The sequence below is a fragment of the Monodon monoceros genome, unplaced genomic scaffold (assembly GCF_005190385.1).
Source record: "Monodon monoceros isolate NGI ecotype Baffin Bay Population unplaced genomic scaffold, NGI_Narwhal_1 Super_Scaffold_11, whole genome shotgun sequence".
In the NCBI taxonomy this organism is placed as follows: Eukaryota; Metazoa; Chordata; class Mammalia; order Artiodactyla; family Monodontidae; genus Monodon; species Monodon monoceros.
In genome coordinates, this window is record NW_021703767.1 from 34,153,363 (window position 1) to 34,162,690 (window position 9,328).

Here is a 9,328-nt window from a genome sequence, read left to right on the forward strand (position 1 = left end):
GGAGAAAAAATAAATAAATTCTAGCACCAAAAAATAAATTCTGAATCATCAAATATTTTTGATTGGCACTTCAGAAGGATACTTAAACATGCAGACAGTGCTAGGAAAGAAACATATTTTTAGATGATTAGTTATCAAGTTGTCATGCTTAAGGGAGAGAAAAAGATGAAGTTAAAATCAAAGTAAATAAAAGTATAAAATTATGGAAGTAAAACTAGAAAACAACGAAATAACAGTCAAACAATGGAGAAAACCGAAAAACAAAAAAGTTGATTTTTAAAAGGTTTAAAAACTACTAAGATCCTAGGAAGACTGGTGAAGTAACAGGAGAAAACAGAAGCTATCAATAAATAAATGTCAGAAACTATCAACATCATGGGCACATTATTACAGATCTTATAGACCATAATAGGATAATGATGGAATATTATAAACAACTTTAGATCAATAGATTTAATAACTTAAATAAAATGGACAAATTCTTATGAAAATAAAATTTGAAAAAAACTTGACCTCAATAAGGAGCCCGTGGGAGGAACAATAAATCAGAAATGGCAGCAGAGTTCTGGTTGCAGTCCTTTTTCAGAGACAGAAGGACTCACGCACAGTGGACCATGCTTGGAAAATGGACAGGTTTCAGGAACCATGTCCCCTTCTCATCACAGTGTTGCCTTGTTAAGTTTTTGCAGATATAAAGTCTAAATGAAAAAGAATGGCTGTCTTTTGCTGTTATGTGACATAATCTGTGCAGAGCACTTGCATTTCTGTGGACATCAAAACTGAGAAACATTCCATCCACAAAAGTTGAGCCAGAAGGTTTGTTTTAATTGCTGAAACTTTATCAAAGCATTCAAAAAAAAAAAAATCTGAGACAAGATCTTAATATCTTTTGTCTTTTTAAGAAGTTAAATATATCATTACAATGAAAAGCCTCCCCAAAAAGAAGGCTGCAAATCCAGATGACTTTAATCCTAAATTTTATCCAACATTTAAGAAAAAAAATAAACCCTTCATAACCTGTTTCATGAGGGCAGAATTACCTTGATATCACAACTTAACAAAGATAATACAAGAAAATATGACAGGACGTCAATAAGATGGAACAACAGGAGGTCCCATGATCATAGCCCCTTCAGCAAAAGCAATTTGGCAGCAATCCACAGACAAAAGTGCTTTTGTGGTGCTTTGGGATACAGCTAGGATATTGTGAAACCCAGGTGGAGCCCATGACCAAGTAGGGTGGTATTGAGGAGGCAGGTCTATGCCAATGTGACAGACTCACTGATTATATCCCCCAACAGGCCCAGAAACAGCTCTGTCCTACTGTTGGCTACAAACCCATTTGGCCTTGGTCCTGCCACCAGCTCCATTGGCTGAAGGACCTGTCAAGAGTCATTCCTTCCCCAGGCTGCAAGGTTGCAGATCCACTGATTTTGGTCTCAGCTGTGAACCCTGAAGCAGAGACTTGGTACCAGCACCTCTCAGCTATGATCCAGGACCAATCCTACCCACCCAAGGGATTGAACAGTGACCTGTCAAAGCCTTTCCAGGGACTCAGAGGGAGTCACACCCATCCACATACCAGGTAACAGGCCATCATCTGAGATCCTGAAGCTAACCTTTATCTCAGTACCAGCCCTACTGACCAAGATCCTGAAGGTAGCTTTATTCACTAAAGGACCAAACAAAATCCACGTCCACCTTAGCCCCCAATAACAGGCCAGATAACCATGGACTACACTGCAGACCCTGCAGCAGCCATGTGGCTGGACTCAAAAGTTTATAGCGATAAATACCTATGTTTAGAAAAAAGAAAGATCACAAATAAACAACCTGATTTGGCATGTAAAGCAATGAGTAAAGGAAGAACAAACTAAGCCCGAAGTTAACAAAATGAAGGAAATAATAAGATTAGGGCAGAAATGAATAAAACAGAAACTAAAATAACAATAGAAAAGATCAACAAAACTGTTTGTTGTTTGAAAATTTAACAAAATTGACAAAACTTTAGCTAGATTAACCAAGAAAAAACACAAATATGTACTTATGTACTTATTGCCATTATTTAAATTATTTCCTGGCTGTTTTTGTTGTTCCTCTCTGTTCCTCTCTTCTTCTGTCTCTTTTTTTGTGATTTGACTGTTTTTAAGTGTTATGTTTAGATTCTTTTATTATTTTCCATACTTTCTTTGTGGTTACCATGAGGTTTGCATATACCCTCCTGTGTACATAACTGTCTCTTGTAAGTTGATAGTAACTTAATTTTGAACATTTTCCAAAGCTTTATATTTTTCTCCCTCCCCACACCATGTATCCCTTAACTAATTATTGTTTTTTTGATTAATTTTACTACCTTCTCTTTTACCCTTTATACTTAACTTTGTTATTGATCCACTACCTGTATTATTTATTTATGTTTTCCAGTGAGATTATTACTTTCACATGTTTTCTTATTATCAATCAGTGCTTTTTCTTTTTAGCTTAGAGAATTTCCCTTAACATTTCTTGTAAGGCCAGTTTAGTGCTGATGAACTCCTTTACCTTTTGCTTATCTGGAAAAATTTTAATCTCTTCTTCAATTCTGAATGCTAACTTTTCCAGGTAGAGAATCTTGGTTGGCAGTTTTTTCCTTTTAGCACTTTGAATATGTTATGCTGCTCCCTTCTGGCCTGTGAAGTTTCTGCTAAAAACTCTGCTGATGACCCTATGGGGCTTCCCTTGTACATAATTAAGTTGTTTTTGCTATTGCTGCTTTTAAGTTTCTCTTTTTATCCTTAACTTTTACCAACTTAATTTTAATGTGTCTTGCTGTGTTTCTCTTTGGGTTCATCTTATTTGGAACTCGATGGGCTTCCTGGATCTGGATGTTTGATCCTTCTTCAGATTACAGAAGGTTTAAGCCATTATTTCTTAAAATAATTTTTCTGCCCCTTTCTCTCTCTCTTGTCTTTCTGGGACCCCTATAATGCAAATGTTATTCTACCTGATGTTGTCCCAGAGGTCTCTTATGTTTTTCTCACTTCTTTTAATTCTGTTTTTTTTTTTTTCATTTTGCTGCTTCGTCTGCGTGTTTTCTAATTGATTTGTCTTTCAACTTGCTGATTCGTGCTTCTATTTCATCCATTCTGCTGTGAAACCCCCTATTGTGCATTTTTCAGTTCAGTTATAACTTCTGTTTGGTACCTTCTTATATTTTCTCTTTCTTGAAGTTCTCACTGTGCTCATCCATTCCTCTCTCAAGAGCAGTGAGCATTTTTATGACCATAACTTTTGAACTCTTTATCCGGTAGGTCGCTTATCTTTTGTTTCATTATGGTCTTCTTCTGATTTGCCTTGTATTTTGTGTTGGAACATATTCCTCTGTCTCCTCATTTTACCTGTCAGTGTGTGTTTATCCATATGTGTCAGGCAAAATGCCTTGAAGGAGTGGTCTAGTGTAGAAACTGTTCCTTGTGGCCCAGTAGTGCAACCTCCCTTGGCCACCAGAGCCAGGCGCTCTATGAGCATCCTTCATGTGGGCTTCACGTGCTCTCAATGGCTTCTGTGTATGTGTGTGGGGGGTTGGGGGTGGGAGATAGGGCCCATGGTGCTCACCCATCCCAGCTATAGTTCAGTCTCTGTGCAAGGTGGGTGAGGCTCGGGGTGCTTGCCTGGCCTAGTTGTGACTCAGCTGCTACACTAGGTGGATGGAGCTTGGGGAGCTATCCTGGCCTGGTTGCAGCTTGGGTGCTACGCAGGGTAGACAAGAAGGCAGAGCACTTGCCCAGCCCTGTTACTCCACCCTCCAGTGCTATCAGGCTAGAGAGAGGGCACCAAAAACGGTACCTGTCAGCCCCATCACCAGCAAGTTAGGATGAGATTGCAAACATGGTGTCCCACCGGCTCTCCTGTCCCCAGAGACAGTCCCTACAGATTTTTGCCTCTCTGGAAACTGCTTTAAAATTAGTAAGTAGGTGTCCTTCACTTATGGTCTACGTGTTTTTCAATTTGTTGCTTTTGCACTGGACCTACTCATGAGCAAGTAGGTTTGCTCATGAGCCCTTTAAGAGCAAGTTTTCTATTCCCTACAGTTCTATGATTCTCCTGATTTTAATCCCTGTTGATTTTCAAAACCAGAGGCTTGGGGAGCTTGTCTCCAATGCCAGCCCCCAGGGTCAGGGCGCCTGATGTGGGGTACAATCCCTTCACTTTTTGAGGGAGAGTTCTGTATTTTGGGGGTTTCTCCCAATTGAGGTGGGGTGCTAGGTGAGGGGTGTCTCTGCCTCTCTTACCCTTCTGTATGTGTCCCTTTTGTCTTTTGTTGCGGAAGCACTGTTTGAGCCCAGATGAGTTTAACTTAATGGTATGCAAGGAAAACAAACAAAAATGTATTCTTTCAGCTGTCCTTTTAATTACAATCTGCATATTCATTCTTTGTTCTTCTCTGCCTACCTATGAAATTTCAGAGAAGAGTCACTTTTCCTGGATACATTAAGATTTTTTTAAAAATTTCTTGTCACTTTCATTCATAACAACAGTATAAATTAAATGATAAAATTTAATTTTTATCAATTTTAAATTTTTATAATTAATTAAAATTATAGTTAATTTATTATAATTTATCATTTATTAATTTTCAGCCAATTTAAAGCTTCTCTCCTATTCATCCCTTTAGTGCTTTCAACACAGAAGTCAGGACTGGGTAGAGTGTTAAGGCTGTCTTTTCACCATACCTTGTTTTTCTACTTCCCACCCACCTCACACTAGGATGCCTAGAGATCCTCAAGCATTGGATTAGGGTCAAAAAGAAGAGGTAAAGTTTATCTGGCATGTATAGAATTGGTACTAGTTCCCTCTGAAGTTGACACATTACCCAGTGCTGATTCTTTCCCTCCGATTTTGTGAACAGGGCTAATGGAAACTAACAAATGGTGGGACAGTACCTCGGGTCTGGCAAAAATGGAAGCTGTTACCACCCCGAAGCCTGAACAGAAAAATAAATGTTTAACGGAGCCAGAGAAAGAATTATAACTATAGGAAAGAGAACTGTTAACAGGAGTTGTGATCATCAGTAGAGAAATTCAACCACTACTAGATTACTGGCAAGGTTGAGAGGGAACCAGGGGAATCAATACCTTAAAATCACTTGACTGTTACCCTCTGATCTCCTGCCAGCAACTCTAATTAACTGAATCCAATCAGAAGCCAGAGGGCAAAAAACCAGCTAGTGGATTCAACCTCTCAGGGCACACAGGAAGGTGAAGAATCATGAGAAGTTGGTCTGAAAGGGCAAAAGACAAAAATCCAGCATATCTCTTCAGGCCAATGAATCTAGCACAAGATGATGCACTAAGCATAAAAAAAAAAAAATCCAACAGAAACAAAAAAGTATTAGAACTATTAGGAGAGTTCAGCAAGCTATCTGGATACATAATCTACTTAAAATCAATCTACTTAAAAATAAATTTTTCTTATGAGCAATAGCCAACTAGAAAATATAATAGAAAATAAGGCATCAGTCTCATTATTAACAAAATTATTACATATTTAGGAATCAGTTCAGTCAAAAAATACATACAAACTTTCTGGAGAAAAAATATATGTTCTCTTAAAAGACACAAAAGGGGATTTAAATATGTGAAAATAAATTCTATGCATATACAGAAGCATTTAACTTTCTCTCCAAACCTACAAGTTCAATAATACTCTAATTCAAGTTGAAATATGTCTTTAAAACTCAATAAACTAATTCTAATATTCATATTGAATATAAATGTTCACATATATTGTACATTAGGTAATTTTGATAAAGAACAAAGATATGTGACTTATCCAACCAGTCAGAATACACAAGAAAGAAAGAAGCTTAGGTCAAGCATGATATAGTACCAGTGAGGAATAGGTAAATAAATAAATAGAGGATGTATATATGGGTTTCTGATACACAATAAGATGCCACCACAATCAAAAGAATTAATATTGTTAAAATGTCCATACTACCCAAAGCCATTTATAGATTCAATGAAACCCCTATTAAAACTTCATTGAGGGGCTTCCCTGGTGTCGCAGTGGTTGAGAGTCTGCCTGCCGATGCAGGGGACATGGGTTCGTGTTCTGGTCCGGGAAGATCCCACATGCCATGGAGCGGCTGGGCCCATGAGCCATGGCCACTGAGCCTGCACAACCAGAGCCCGCGTACAGAAAAAAAAAAAAAATCATTGAAATTTTTCACAGAAATAGGAAAAAAAATACTAAAATTTGTATGGAACTGCAACAGACCCCAAATAGTCAAAGCAATCCTGAGAAAGAGGAACAAAGCTGGAGATAGCACACATTCAGATTTCAAGCTATATTATAAAGCTGTAGTAATCAAAACAGTATGATACTGGCATTAAAAACAGACACATAGACCAACAGAATAGAATAAAAAACCCAGAAATAAACCCACACATATGCGATCAACTAATATTTGATAAAAGAGCCAAGAAAACCCAATGAGGAAAAGGGAGTCTTTAATAAATGATGTTGGCAAAACTGGATATCCAAATGCAAAATAATGAAATTGGACCCCTATCTTACACCATTTATAAAAATATCTTGAAACAGATTAAAGACTTAACTATAAAACCTGAAACTGTAAAACTCCCAGAGGAAAATATAGGGAAAAAGCTACTTGACATTAGTCATGGCAATGATTATTTGCACATAATAACAAAAGCACAAGCAACAAAAGTAAAAATCAACCAATGGGACTATATCAAATTTAAAAGCTTCTGCACAACAAAAGAAACAACAGAATGAAGAGGCAACTGACAAAATAGAGAAAAATATTTGCAAACCATCTATCACTTAAGTGGTTAATATCCAAAATATATAAGGAACTCATACAACTTAATAGCAAAAACCAAATAACCTGATTAGAAAATGGGCAGGGGGTCTGAATAGATATTTCCTAAAGAAGACATGCAAATGGCCAGCAAGAACATAAAAAGAGCAGCCCGTCTGCCCCACGCAGAGGCAGCCATGGGATTCTCGGCCCGGGTTCTCCCGCCCAAACCCTGCCGCGGCCGCCAGCCACCCCCTGAGCCAGAAGGGAAAAGTGAGGCTCCAGGACTGTCTTCTAAATTCAACCGAAAATCGTACTAGCTTCTGCCCTTACGTCTGTGTTCACGCTGCCAACTCTGAGGGTGGCTCTTGATGGAAAGAAATAGATCAAATAAATAAATGAAAGCCTATTTTTAAAGGCAAGTTCGGGGAGAGAGGGGGAAGATGGCGGAAGAGTAAGATGCGGAGATCACCTTCTTCCCCACAGATACATCAGAAATACATCTACACGTGGAACAACTCCTACAGAACACCTACTGAACGCTGGCAGAAGACCTAAGACCTCCCAAAAGGCAAGAAAGTCCCCATGTACCTGGGTAGGGCAAAAGAAAAAAGAATAAACGGAGACAAAAGAATAGGGACGGTACCTGCACCAGTGGGAGGGAGCCGTGAAGGAGGAAAGGTTTCCACACACTAGAAGCCCCTTCTCTGGCGGAGACTGTGGGTGGCAGAGGTGGGGGACCTTCGGAGCTGCAGAGGAGAACGCAGCCACAGGGGTGAGGGGGGCAAAGCAGAGAGATTCCCACACAGAGGATTGGTGCCGACCAGCACTCACCAGCCCGAGAGGTTTGTCTGCTCAACCACCAGGGCGGGCAGGGCTGGGAGCTGAGTCTCGGGCTTCGGTGGATCGCAGGGAGAGGACTGGGGGCGTAAACACAGCCTGAAGGGGTTAGTGCACCACGGCTAGCCGGGAGGGAGTCCGGGAAAAAGTCTGCACCTGCCGAAGAAGCAAGAGACTTTTTCTTCCCTCTTTGTTTCCTAGTGCGAGAGGAGAGGGGATTAAGAGCGCTGCTTAAAGGAGCTCCAGAGACAGGCGCGAGCTGCGGCTAACAGTGCGGACCCCAGAGACGGGAATGAGACACTAAGGCTGCTGCTGCCCCTCCCAAGAAGCCTGTGTGCGAGCACAGGTCACTCTCCACATCTCCCTTCCGAGGAGCCTGTGCAGCCCGCCACTGCCAGGGTCCTGTGATCCAGGAACAACTTCCCTGGGAGAACGCAGAGCGCGCCTCAGGCTGGTGCAACGTCACGCCAGCCTCTGCCGCCACAGGCTCACCCCTCACTCCGCACCCCTCCCTCCCCACGGCCTGAGTGAGCCAGAGCCCCTGAATCAGCGGCTCCTTTAACCCCGTCCTGTCTGACCGAAGAACAGACGCCCTCCGGCGAACTACATGCAGAGGCGGGGCCAAATCCAAAGCTGAGCCCCTGGGAGCTGTGAGAACAAAGAAGAGAAAGGGAAATCTCTCCCAGCAGCCTCAGAAGCAGCAGATTAAAGCTCCACAATCAACTAGATGTACCCTGCACCTGTGGAATACATGAATAGTCAACGAATCATCCCAAATTGAGGAGGTGGACTTTGAGAGCAAGATTTATTGTTTTTTCCCCTTTTCCTCTTTTTGTGAGTGTGTATGTGTATGCTTCTGTGTGAGATTTTGTCTGTATAGCTTTGCTTTCACCATTTGTCCTAGGGTTCAATCCATCCTTTTTTTTTTTAAATTTTTTTGTTAATAATAATTTTTTTATTTTAATAACTTTATTTTATTTTACCTTACCTTATTATATTTTCCTTTATCCTATTTCTTTCTTTCTCTCTACTTTTTCTCACTTTTATTCTGAGCCGTGTGGATGAAAGGCTATTGGTGATGCAACCAGAGGTCAGTGCTGTGCCTCTGAGGTGGGAGAGCCAACTTCAGGACACTGGTCCACACGAGACCTCCCAGCTCCACATAATATCAAATGGCGAAAATCTCCCAGAGACCTCCAACTCAACACAAACACCCAGCTGCACTCAACGACCAGCAAGCTACAGTGCTGGACACCCTATGCCAAACAACTAGCAAGACAGGAACACAGCCCCACCCATTAGCAGAGAGGCTGCCTAAAATCATAAGTCCACAGACACCCCAAAACACACCACCAGACGTGGACCTGCCCACCAGAAAGACAAGATCCAGCCTCATCCACCAGGACACAGGCACTAGTCCCCTCCACCAGGAAGCCTACACAACCCACTGAACCAACCTTAGCCACTGGGGACAGACACCAAAAACAATGGGAACTAAAAACCTGCAACGTGCAAAAAGGAGACCCCAGACACAGTAAGATAAGCAAAATGAGAAGACAGAAAAACACACAGCAGATGAAGGAGCAAGATAAAAACCCACCAGACCTAACAAATGAAGAGGAAATAGGCAGTCTACCTGAATAAGAATTCAGAATAATGATAGTAAAGATGATCCAAAATCTT